At 41.2% G+C, this 12,414-nt stretch overlaps 1 protein-coding gene and 1 non-coding gene across 2 annotated transcripts in view; both read right to left on the bottom strand.

The window, feature by feature from the left end:
• SRPX (sushi repeat containing protein X-linked) overlaps positions 1-12,414 on the bottom strand; it is a 75,862-nt gene that overhangs the window by 44,085 nt on the left and 19,363 nt on the right. The gene's annotated exons all lie outside the window — the stretch shown is intronic.
• LOC121171960 lies at positions 10,255-10,358 on the bottom strand. The gene has a single exon (XR_005886188.1). It is a non-coding gene; the product is annotated as a small nucleolar RNA U13 (small nucleolar RNA).

The raw sequence follows: 12,414 nt of genomic DNA, 5'->3' as shown, positions 1-12,414 counted from the left end.
GTGAGAGATATACTTGCACTCCTGTGTTTATTGCAGCATTTTTAAACAATAGCAAAGAAATGGAATCAATCTAGATGTCCAACAATGATTGAAGGGATAAAAAATGGTGCAGGTATGTACAATGGAGTATTAATATTACTCAGAATGAAACATTTACAGTAAAGTCAATGGAGCTGAAAATCATTATGTTAAGTGTGAAATATGCTTCCTTCTTCAATTAGCAATTCAGAATTTGAAAATAACTACATTATACAATGTATCTAACGATTGCACCTGGATCAGAGTAGTTTGTGTTACATGTATCAACTGCATCCATCCCGATACTTACAGAATGTCTTAACACAACTAATTATGCACAACATCCCCAAAATGGCTGTCTTCTTATTCTGCAGAACTCCTAATCCTTAAGAGGAAAACTTCAAGCAGCAGAACTGGCAAGAATGGATCATCTATTGAACCAAGAGGCTTCTGGTCATTATTCAATACCACATGCAGCCTTCTGCTCAAAGAGGCACAGTGAAGGGCAGAAGATGGAGTGTAATACTGCCAGGACATGGGGGCACTGGTAAAAGAGGATTCAAGATTCAGGTGCCCTCATACCTACAGATGACTGTATACCAATGGTGCATTTGCAAAGCCTTTGCTTGAAACTTGAAATGATATTTCCCTTGGAAATCACATCATCAGTGGTCATCAGATCCCCTGGAAAGTCCCCAAGAGCCGCTTGAGGCTGTAACAGAGTCCAACTCTACCTGGGAATGACTCTGTGCCCGTGTATGCCCTCTCATGTCTGCTACCTTCTGGTCCATTCTGTGCCCACTACTATCAGTCTGTATGTGCTGACCTAGAGCCTGCAAAGAGGCTAATACGACACAGGTATTAATTTGTGTGTCATGGTTTCTCTTAGAGTCTGATGAGCCAAGATTCTGAAGCTCAGAAATTTCAGATGTAAACACAGATTGCCATTTTCCTCTTTGCCTGCTCTCAAGGATGCTGCAAGTTGTCAACAACAGAGGCTGCAGGCACACCGACCCTTGCCACCCCATCCCTCATGGGACAAGGGAGCAGTGAGGAGTTCCCTTGGTGCTTCCTGCAGCACCTTAAGTCATGGACAGCTTCAGAGTGAAGGCAAAGCTGTTCACAGGGAGGGAACTCTAAGGAGTGTAGAAGTCTCCATTTTCAATGATATGGTCAATTCTGAGAAACAGGTGGGCCAATGAAAAATGTATCATGTCTTTAAGGGAACTTTGCCCTAGACATGTCTTTCAAAGCAATTTCCCAGCAACCTACTGAGCAGGTGCAGGTTCAGGGTAAAAAGGAAACAGTCAAATAAAAGGCCAATGAACCCAAACAGCAGCTATTACCATAGTCTTTCACTGCACAGGAGCAGTTCTGTGCAGCACACCTTTTTCAGCCTTACTGCTCGAGGAAGACATGAGTTTTCTACTTGTACAGGAGTAGGGGGCTTCGAAACCTTCCGGGAATTCAAGTTAGGTGGCCAACGTGATACAACAAATTAAGCTGCTACTTTCAATGATAGCACGCCATATTCTGTTACAAGTCCTGGCTGCTCCACTTCCAATCCATCTCTTCGTTAACATGCCTGGGAAAGTGGCAGGTGATGACCCAGGAACTTGGCTCCTGACACACGCCGGGAGATCCAGATGCAGTTCCAGGCTTCTGGCTTCAGCTTGACACAACCTTGACTCTTGTGGCCATTTGGAGTGAACCAGTGAAACAAAGATCTTTTTCTCTATTTTCCCTCTATGTTACTTTTTCAGATAAATAAAATACATCTTAAAACAATTAATGCTTATCTTGCTGTAAAACTGTGAAATTTATACATAGTTTCTTCATAATACTTATTTCCCATGAGCTTTTCAAAGATCCTTTATACTATTTGTAAATATACACTACTACCTCAGGCTCATCCCTAGGTGATTTATATAAATTATTTTCATCAATATATTTATATGAAATCTACCACAAAAGAAGGAGGGAAAGTGGGCCTGGTGCAGTGTCACCTAGGAGCTAAAGTCCTCACCTTGCATGTGCCAGCATCCCATATGTGCGCAAGTTCTAATCCTGGCAGCTCCACTCCCCATCCAGCTCCCTGCTTGTGGCCTGGGAAAGCAGTCAAGTATGGCCCAAAGCTTTGGGACCCTGCACCCACGTGGGAGACCTGGAGGAGGCTCTTGGCTTCAGATCAGCTCAGCACTGGCCGTTGCAGCTGCTTAGGTGTGTTCCGACAAAAGCAGACCCTAAGACAAGAGCTTGGGTGCAGGTCATCCATCAGTAGATAATTCAAGGAAGCAGAGTAAGAAGAGAAGAGAAGGCATTGAAGTCTGCTGAGGAATATTTGCCTAAAAAACACACTGAAGCAGGGGTATTTATCCACTGATTCCTGCCCCTTTTTGGGTCAGAGCTGGCCCCAGAGCTCTCAATTTTTTACTTCTCCAGATTATCCTGCCATGCCAGCTCCCACCACATGGGAGAAGACCTGACGTCAAAGTAACTGAGACATGTGAACACCTTGGGAGAGCAGCTGTCCAGCTCAGTATCACATGAACGCAGAAGTGGGCAGAGGGGGTGTGGCACAAGGCATTAGCTGTACTGGCTACAGAAAGGCACAAATGGCAAAGGAATTAATCATTGGAAGTAGCTGGTTTGAAATCTAAAAGGAGAAATTGAATAGAAATTATAAACATGAGGACTTGTATCTCTCTTCCCACACTAAGCTGTACACCCAGCTTGGGGAGACCTACCCTGGCACACTTGTCAGAGAGCAGCTCACATTGTGAATCAGCAGGTGCAGTAGCTTCTAACAAAGAGACAGCATCAGTGGCCTGTGAGAGGACAGAGGCTGAGCCTCGGATGTCTGGTCTATCACAGACTAAACCAACCACCCTGGAGTACATCAAGTCATTTAGGGCAGTACTTGGAGCCATACTGTGAGGAGGACAAACTGAAAGATGCTAAAAAGAAAACCAGAAGGTGATCAATATGATCTAACGTTCATAACAAATAAACACACAAACTTTTAAAGAATTGCACAATATTAAAGAAACTTTAGATTTGTAGTCTGAAGAAACTATACTAAAGCATATAGAATGTCTCTTTCTGATTTCTTTTTTTAAAGATTTATTTATGTATGTGTTTGAAAAGTAGAGTTACAGAGAGAGACCTTGCATCAATTGGTTCACTCGCCAATGGCCATAACAACTGAGGCTGGTAGAGGGCAAAGCCAGAACTCAAAATTCTTTCCAGGTCTCCCTTGTGGGTGACAGGGTCCCAAGTACTCGGACCATCTTCTTTTGTATTCCCAAGCATATTAGCAGGGAGCTGGATTAGCGAGTGGAGCATCTGTGACTTAAGCCAGTGTCTATATGAAATGCTGGCATCCCAGGTAGCAGTTTAATCCACTTACCACAGCACTGGGTCCCACTTCTGATTTCTTACTGGCCCTCATATGAATAAAAATATGCAGGTTTTTTAGAAAGTTCATGGGCAAATGAGATTAAAAGAAATGTATTCTGGCATAAGGCTTTTGAAATATGTGTGTATTTTTCATAATACTAAGCTTCCATAACTTTAAAAATTATTTTATTCTCTGAAAGAGATCTTTCATCTACTGGTTCACTCCCCAAATGCCCACAGCAGCTGGGGCTGTCCAACTGAAGCCAGGAGCAGCCAGGAAATCAATCTGGATGCAGGATCCCCAATACATGAGCCGTCAACCGCTGCCTCGGAAGTGCACATCAGCAAAAACTGGAATTGCAAGTGGAGTCAAGACTTTGCCTCAAGTGTGCAAACATCAGATACAGGTATCCTAAGGGGTCTTTAAATTGCTACACCCAATATCCACTCCTCCGTGAACTTGGAGAAGACTGCTTGTAGAAAGAGACCAAAATTGAGAAACAGGGACAATGGTTGGAAGCTAAACAGAGCTGTTTTCAGCCGGATGTGAAGCAGGATTTTTCTAGAAATCCAAAACTGTCTTGAGACACCATCAAAGTTTACTAAACCTGGGTGTGTTCCCACAAGGCTAGAGAATGCTGGCAAGAGAGGCAAGCTGGGGGTGGGGGATGCGGGGCAAGATTATTGCACTGGGGACTAGGGTGGAGTTCTACGGCCTTTTCCAAGGTTAAAATGTGGTTCTGTGAAATTAAAATCCCAAATAATGGCTGGCACACAGTCCCTAGATTAATTTTTATGCCATGGAAAAGCAATCTTTGAGGAACGAGGACAGAGAAATGGAAGGGCAGATGAAACAAGACTCGGGAAATAAGAGAAATCATCAAAAGGCAAAGTGATGCACAGTCATTTCCTCACCCACAGGAGAGGAGGGAAGGGTCTATGGCGTCTAGTTCACTGTCAAGTATGAACGTGGGCTGTGCCCAGCTGTAAAAGTGAGAGACGGGACAGAGAAGCCTTAGAGAATACTGCTTTCATGGGTCTCCAATCCAATGTAAAAGAGAGGAAACAAAAGGTTTCAGAGCTGCCATTTAGAAAACATATTACAGACTTTATCACACATATAGTGGGGGTCTTGAAGCGCAGATGAAAGGCCCACTATGAATCCAGATGTGCTCTGGATTGTTAGAGACACAGCAAATATTAAACAGGCGCACACTCCAGAATGAGAGCCAATATCACTCCACAATTATCACTCTGGTGAATTCTGGGCTGTGACAAAGACCTCTTTTTAAGGACTTTGCAAAACTGAGGGTACCAACATTATGGAGGCACCAGGAAACAAAAGCACCCTGGGGAGAAGAATAAAAGGGCTTAAGAAGAAAATTAATTTTTAAGATGGAAGAGAGTGGTGACTTGTTGCATAATTGATGGCATTAGTAAAACATTAAGTCCTGAGGCCCAAGCAAAAATCAGGGATTGTGACACAAGCTACTGGTCTCGTGTTGGGCATTTTTCCCAGTATGTCCATCACTGAAGTTTCTCTTCTTTTGTATTCATTTTATAAATGCTTTGATTTGTTTTAAAGAGACATACAGTTTAATGAATTGTTACAAACTGAACATATTCATGTACTTGGAAGAAAAAAAATTAACCACATTCCTACCAATACCCCAACTTCTAACATCATGAGGGGTTTTTAGTCGTTGATTGGTTGGTTGGTTTCACTTGCTTCTGCAGTATTGACAATTGTGAGTAGACTGAAAACTCAGTGTAGGATCTTCCGAGGTGAGAATTTGGTAACACCACGGAGACCTTCTAGAAACCTGGGAGTAAGATCACACTGTGGTGGTAAGAATCTTCACATAGCTCTGCTGCTAACTAGTCATGACTTTGGCCAGCAGCACCAACTCCCAGGAGTCTTTGTTTCTGCCTATTTAAACATTTAACTGGTGTATTCTCTTGATGATTTTGACATTCAATATGCAAGAAATAGATTGGACAGAAAGACTTGATTTCCAGAGTGTGAGCAGAAGAGTATAGATGAGGAGGGAGATGGGATTGAAAAAAATGACAGAGTGGTTTGAGAAAGGATAAAGTCTCAGATACCAGGGTTGCAAAGTCTAGTTGAAAACAATGTGACTCCATTTTAACTTCAATTGTAATTTATATTCCTGACGGGTTTTATCAATCCATGAATTTATGTCAGCACTGTTAGTTCAGAAGAGCTGATTAAACTGGGAATTTGATTTGTGGAGGCTTGGAACAGAACTTGGATGTTAACAAACACGCTGTTTTCCAAGCCTCAGTTATTACTGAAATGAAGCTGAAGTCAATTTCAGATGTCTGCTCAAAATAAGGACATGAGGCTAGTTAAACTGTGATTTAATATCGCTTGCATGGAGTAGGAGGCTGAGGCCAAGACCTGAGCTGGGGCCAGCTCTCACATGACTCTAGTGGTACATGGGTCGGCTGTAGGTAGTGCAGTCACCTGAATGAACAGGGAAAATACTAAACACTCCCTCTTAGTTGCTCCCATATTAATGAAAGGTTATGATTTCCCTTAAGATATTTTACTGTCTTACGACACAACAAAATAAGAGCAAAATAAGACAACAAAGTAAGAGCAATCAGCTGAGAAGCTAAGCAGATAGCCTTATGTGTATGAAGATCAGCTTTTACCAAGTCTCTATTAATACCACAATTCTATTTCTCATATAGGATTGTCCATTCACTGTTCAGATGAGCCATCTGATAAAGCAAGAGTAGACAGCATCTGATGCATAATCATTCTTCATGGTTATGTTCCTTTTATTATTAATATTTCTTTTTAAAAAGAGATTTTTTATCTTTGTTGGAAAGGCATATCAGATCTGTGGAGAGAAGGAGACACAGAAGTCTTTATCATCTGTGCACTGGTTCACTGCCTAAAGGACCACACTGGCTGGAACTGAGTTGATACAAAGCCAAGAGACGGGAGCTTCTTCCAGGTGTCCAATGTGGGTGCAGAATCCTAAGGCTTTGGGCCATCTTCCACTGTTTTCCCAGGCCATAAGCAGGGAGCTAGATGGGAAGTGGAATAGCTGGGACCCAAACCAGTGCCCATGAGATCCCAGCGCTTGCAAAATGAGGATTTAACATTTGAGCCATTGTGTCAGGCCCCATTAATATTTCTTTAGTGGAATTACTTAAAACGCATGAAAAAGGACTGGGCTTAATTAAATGAACAAATATAACAGTTACAGTATCATCCTTTTAAAGGGACTATGGGGCCGCTATTGTCCAATTTAGATTGTGATTTCCCTTCTTTTGTCTTACTAGATTATCTTTAGAAATCAGCAGTTGCTTTCCACCAATCAGCATTCTGACCATTTCTATAACTTGTAATATTTATGGAATCTTAAGCAAAAGGCTTCTTACCATTAGCAACAAAGGTAAGTCAAACGTTTTGTCAAGATCTAACAAAATATTTGCCACTATAGTTAAGAAGAAGGAATAAAGAAAAGAAAGAAAATAGAGAAAGAAAAAACAAACAAAATAAAAGTTCTAATATTCCAGTTCTGGGTAACATAGAGGAATCACATACCATTCCATCTTTGCTGCCAAATACAGCTCAGCAAAACCGAACAAAGCACTGGACAGCTATTTGAGGACACTGAAAGGAGAGCATTTGTATACAGAGTTCAGAGAATAATTAAATTTGAAATAGTACTGAATTGTGACTTTCCCACTTTCTTCCAGTAGTCCCTGAACTAGACTCCAATTCCAGGAATGGGAAAGGGAATTGCAATGTTTGAAATGAAATGGAGAAAATCCCATAGTTTCTTTATATTTGTGTTGTCTGTTCGCTTATGACCCAGTGATCCACTGTTAAAGTCAGTATCAGTCAAGGAGAGGTGGAAGGTGGTGATGGGATGAGGCTAAACCTGCATCCAGGAGGAAACTTACAGCATCAGGTGCTCATATCAGAAATATGAAAAACCCTGGAAACTTTCTCAGATTCCACTTCAAGAAATTAAAGACTCAGATGAAGCCAAAGCAAGCAGAATGGAGTAAGAAGGGTAAAATCAGGAATCAGTGAATCAACACAGAGAACACATGAGAGAACTATGTACCAAACCAAAAGCTGATGCTTTAAAGCATTCGTATCATTAACAAAGCTACAGAAAGACTGACAAAGAAAAAGCAGAGAGAAGTCAATCATTTTTCAAAAAATCACTACCAAAACTCACCCAAGATGAAATAATCTTCCTAAAAAGAAATTCCAAGGCCAGGGTGATTTTATTGAAAATACACCAACATTTCCAATAAGAAATAACTGAATTGTATTTAAAAAAGTACAAAATGCCCATACAATTGTTAGTGTTCACTTTCAATAATTTCATCAGTGTTTTTGCAGTTAATAAAAACATTTCTCAGTAAATTTGTGCATTTCAAAGAAAGAAAGAAAGGAACACCAGTCCCCAAAATTCTCTTCTATGTACAAGTGGAGAGATGATTTTTCAACTCACTTTGTAAAATCAGCCTTACTCTGATGACAAATCAGACAAAGGCATTACATGAAAATAAAACTCCTGAACAATACTTGTCATGAGCACAGATATAAAAACCCTAAAGACAATATTAATGAAACAATACACAAAAAAGAATATAACATCAAACAGTTGATTCTGTGACTATAAAACTGGCTTAATATTTTAAAAAACAATCAATGTAATCCAGCATTTTAACAACTTAAAGAATTGTATCCTTTTGTAAAGAAAATGCATTTGTGGGGCCAGTGTCATAGCTTGCGAGTTAATCTTCTGTCTATAGTGCCAGCATACCATATGGGTGCTGGCTCATGTCCCACTGTTCCACTTCCAATCTAGCTTCCTGCTTATGATCTGGGAAGACAGCAGAGGATGGCCTATGTCCTTGGGACCCTGCACTCACATGGAAAAACTGGAGAAGGCCCTGGTTCCAACCTTCAAATCAGCTCAGCTGACTGTTGCAGCTCCAACAGTCTGGGGAGTGAACCACTGGATGGAAGATCTTTCTTTCCCTCCTGCTTTCATGTAAATTTGCCATTCAGATTTTTTTAAATAAATGTTTAAAATAAAGTGCATTTGATAAAATTCAACATCCACGAAGCAAACTAGGATGAGAACTTCCTCAACTTGATCACAGGGATTCAGAGAAGGGATAAAATGATCATCATATTTGATGGAAAAGACTGAAGTGCTTTCCCTCTAAGACTGGGACCAACACAGTGAGCTCCACTCTCACTATTTGTATTCAACCTTACACAGGGCTGAATATCAGCCAATTTGATAAGACAAAGGGAAAAAAACAGAATACAAAGATTGGAAAGGAAGAAATGCGCTCCTATTCATAGGTGAAATATAAAAATTCCATAAAAATTCTCAAAGTGGGGGCCAGTGTGGTGGTCTTGCAACCTAAGCCCCTACCTGCAACACCGCCATTCCCTATAGGCAGCAGTTCAAATCCAGGCTGCTCCATTTACAATCCAGCTCCCTATTTATGATCCAGGAGAGCAGAGGAGGCTGGCCTAGGTCTTTAGGGCCCTACACTCACATATGAGAGCCGGAGGAAGCCCCTTGCTCCTGGCTTCAGAATGGCCATTTGTGGAGTGAACCAGTGGATAGGTCTTTCTGTCCTCTAACTCTGCTTATCTAATTTTTTAAAATTCTCAAAACATCACCTAATATTAACAAGATATCAAAACACAAAAATTAGTTATATTTCTACCTTGTAACAATGAACCATGAGATTTTGAAAAAAGTATTCACAATAGCATTAGAAAATGAAATATTTTTAAAGCTAACAAAGCATATACTATATCAACATACGGAAAACTACAAAATCCTGATAATCAAATAAGATCTAAATAGAGATCTATTATAATAGACTTAATAGATGTTGTATTATCTTCAAATTATCAACAGATTTTTTAAAAGATCTATTATTTATGTTGAAGGAGTTAGCAAAGGAGACAGAGAGAGAGAGAGAGAGGGAAAGAGATTCACTTTCCAAAATGCCCACAACAGCCAGGAGCCCCAAACTCTATCTTTTCCTGTGAGTGGCAAGCACCCAGCCTCATGAGCTGCTGCTTCTCAGGCTGCAGACTAGTAGGAAGACAGATTGAAGCGGAAAGAAGACTCCAATGCAGGCAGTCCAGTATGGGATATGGCTGTCCCAGGCAGTTCCTTGGTCACTGCACTGGATGCTCATCCCGTTCTTAGATTTCTATTTAGTTAATTGCCAAAATATTTTTGGAAAAGAACCAGTTGAAAGTATCACATAACCCAATGTGAAGACACATTGTAAAGCCACAGTAATCAAGACAGTGCTGCTGCTTATGGAGGGATGGGATCTGGATCAATGAATCAAAGGACCCAGAAACACATCTGCACTACAACTACCAATTGTCTGCAAGAAAAGGTAGATACAAAGGTCATTCAGTGGAGGGTTTTTTTTTTATTTTTTTTTTTACCAAATACACCTCAAATACAAAGCTGCTTTTAAAAGCCCCTGTATGTTCTTCTCACTTCTCTAGGCATTTCAGGAATATTCAATGGAAAATTATTTGAGATATTGAAGCTGCTCATTCAAGCCTCTTTTCCCAAATTTGGAAACTAGAAGAAAAATATTTTGTTCACATAATCAGGGCTCTTATTAAGCATGCATCACTGCATTTAAAATGAGGTCCTAGGGGAAAATAATATGATAATACACAATAGCATAGTTCAGATTTTACCATTGATGGCGAATGAGCTTGGAAAAATAATGAATCTCGAAATAAACCTCTTGTGTATTTTTTTCTTTCTCTTTTTTCCACGTCAGGCAGGTAATGTGCTGACATTGTAACAAGGTTGAAGGGAGGCACATGTGACACAGATGTGTGTAAACCCAATCATCATGCTTCCGAACCACAAAAGGATCAAGCTCTTGTATATTCACAGGAACACTGGTGTCCTTTGTTATGGATCCCAAATGATGCAAGTTCCTTGAAATGAAAGGACAGCAGGACACTTGCGGACAGAACAAGGAAGCAGTGAGAGATTTTGTAGGGAGCCCTACAAACCAGACTGGCTTAGGAAAACATGGTGGCAGACACCCACGGCCACTTGAGCTTACAGTAAATGATCTGCTTCAACTTGTTAGCGGCCAGTGGTTACTTAGGTCATGGCTAGCAGTCTGTGGGTGTATCACATATGAGAGAGGCACAGAGGAAACAGCTAGGCAGCCCATTACAAGGAACAGAAATACATGCAAGTTACTTAGGGAAGTTAGATCACGTCTTTATATTTGCAATGTGTATTATAAATCACTTTGCGAGGAGAGCAGGTGGCTTTGTTTACATTTAGCAGATGCAAGCAGAAGATGGCTGAGTTCATTCAGTTAACAGATGGAGAATGCTGTTGAACATCCTCATATTTATCTTCTTTTATTTGTCCAAATATTTTGCCCATTTATGGGGTCAGTATCAGAGGCTCAATAAGCTAATCCTCTGCTCTGTGGTGCCAGCATCCCATATGGGAACCAGTTTGTGTCCTGGCTGCTCCACTTCCCATCCAGCTCCCTGCTTATGGCCTGGGAAAGCTGTGGAAGATGACTCAAGTCCTTGGGACCCTGCACCCATTAGGAGGCATGGAAGAAAATCCTGGCACCCGGCTTCAGATCAGCTCAGCTCCAGCCATTGTGACCATTTAGGCAGTCAACCAGCAGATGGAAGCCCTTGTCTCTAGCTCTCCTCTCTGAAAATCTGCCTTTTAAAACAAATAGGCAAAATATTTTGTAAAAATTTGCTTATTTTAAAAGATGAGTTGCTTGTTTTGTTGTTACTGGATTTAGAGAGTTCTTTGTATGTTCTGGACAAAAAAAGGCTTTATCCGATATTCATTTGCAAATATGCTCCCCCAGTCTGAGGCCTGCCTTCATCCTCTTGAAACTCTCTTTCTGAAGACAGGGAGGCAGTGCTAATACCTCTGTGTTTTCAGAAATGAACCTCAGACTTTCCAGGAGCTACCGATTTATTTAGTTCTATAAACTCTCAGTAAACCTAAACATGCCAAATTCTGTTGCTAAATAGTCTAATAGACTTGAACAGCAAAGCTAGGCTTTAGCATTTAATGAAAATGCACCCAGTTAAATTCCTAGAAAATTAAATGCCCACTCAAATAAGCTCTGTAGTGGTTTACTTGCAAAATCAGCTGTCAAGAATTCCTTCTACTTGGCACATGCATGGCATTCCTATGATTAAGAGGTGGGGTCTGGGCCCAGTGCGGTTGCCTAGTGGCTAAGGTCCTTGCCTTGCATGTGCCAGCATCTTATATGGGCGCCAGTTCTAATCCCAGCAGCCCTGCTTCCCTTCCAGCTCCCTGCTTGTGGCCTAGGAAAGCAGTCATGGCTGGCCCAAAGCCTTGGAATCTTGCACCTGCGTGGGAGACCCAGAAGAAGCTCCTGGCTCCTGGCTTTAGATCAGCTCAGCTCTGTTGCAGCCATTTGGGGAGCGAACCAGGGGAAGGAAGGTCTTTTTCTCTGCTTCTCTTTATTAATCTAGCTTTCAAATAAACATAAAATATTAAAGGGTTGAAATCCATATGCTATCCTTACAAGTCCACATGCGGGCCTGCCCTGTGATCTGTTTTAACTGGCACACTGGGGCAGAGTGCTGCTGTGACAGTTCTGCGTCCAAGCCTTCGGTGTCCTGGCAGTTTGGAATTTCATCCACTGGGAAACTAATTGCATGTAAAGAAATCTATGTTTCTCTCCTTCTCTCTGTAAACTCTGCTTTTCAAATAAAAATAAATAAACCTCTAAAAAAAAAAAATCTAGTTTCCCCGCTGGAGGAAACTGCAACATGGAGAACTAGAGATGACCTAAACAATGGCAGACTGCAAAGACATAGAGGCCCAGGCACCTGTCATTGCATTCATTCGGGATGAAGTGCCACACGCAGGACTGGGGCCATCTTGAGTCCAGCCCCAGATGAGC

Source organism: Ochotona curzoniae, unplaced genomic scaffold (assembly GCF_017591425.1).
Source record: "Ochotona curzoniae isolate NIBS_2020 unplaced genomic scaffold, NIBS_Ocur_1.0 contig_1274, whole genome shotgun sequence".
NCBI classification, from domain to species: domain Eukaryota; kingdom Metazoa; phylum Chordata; class Mammalia; order Lagomorpha; family Ochotonidae; genus Ochotona; species Ochotona curzoniae.
The sequence above is the reverse complement of the archived record's forward strand: the minus strand, read 5'-3'. Positions and strand labels throughout refer to the sequence as shown.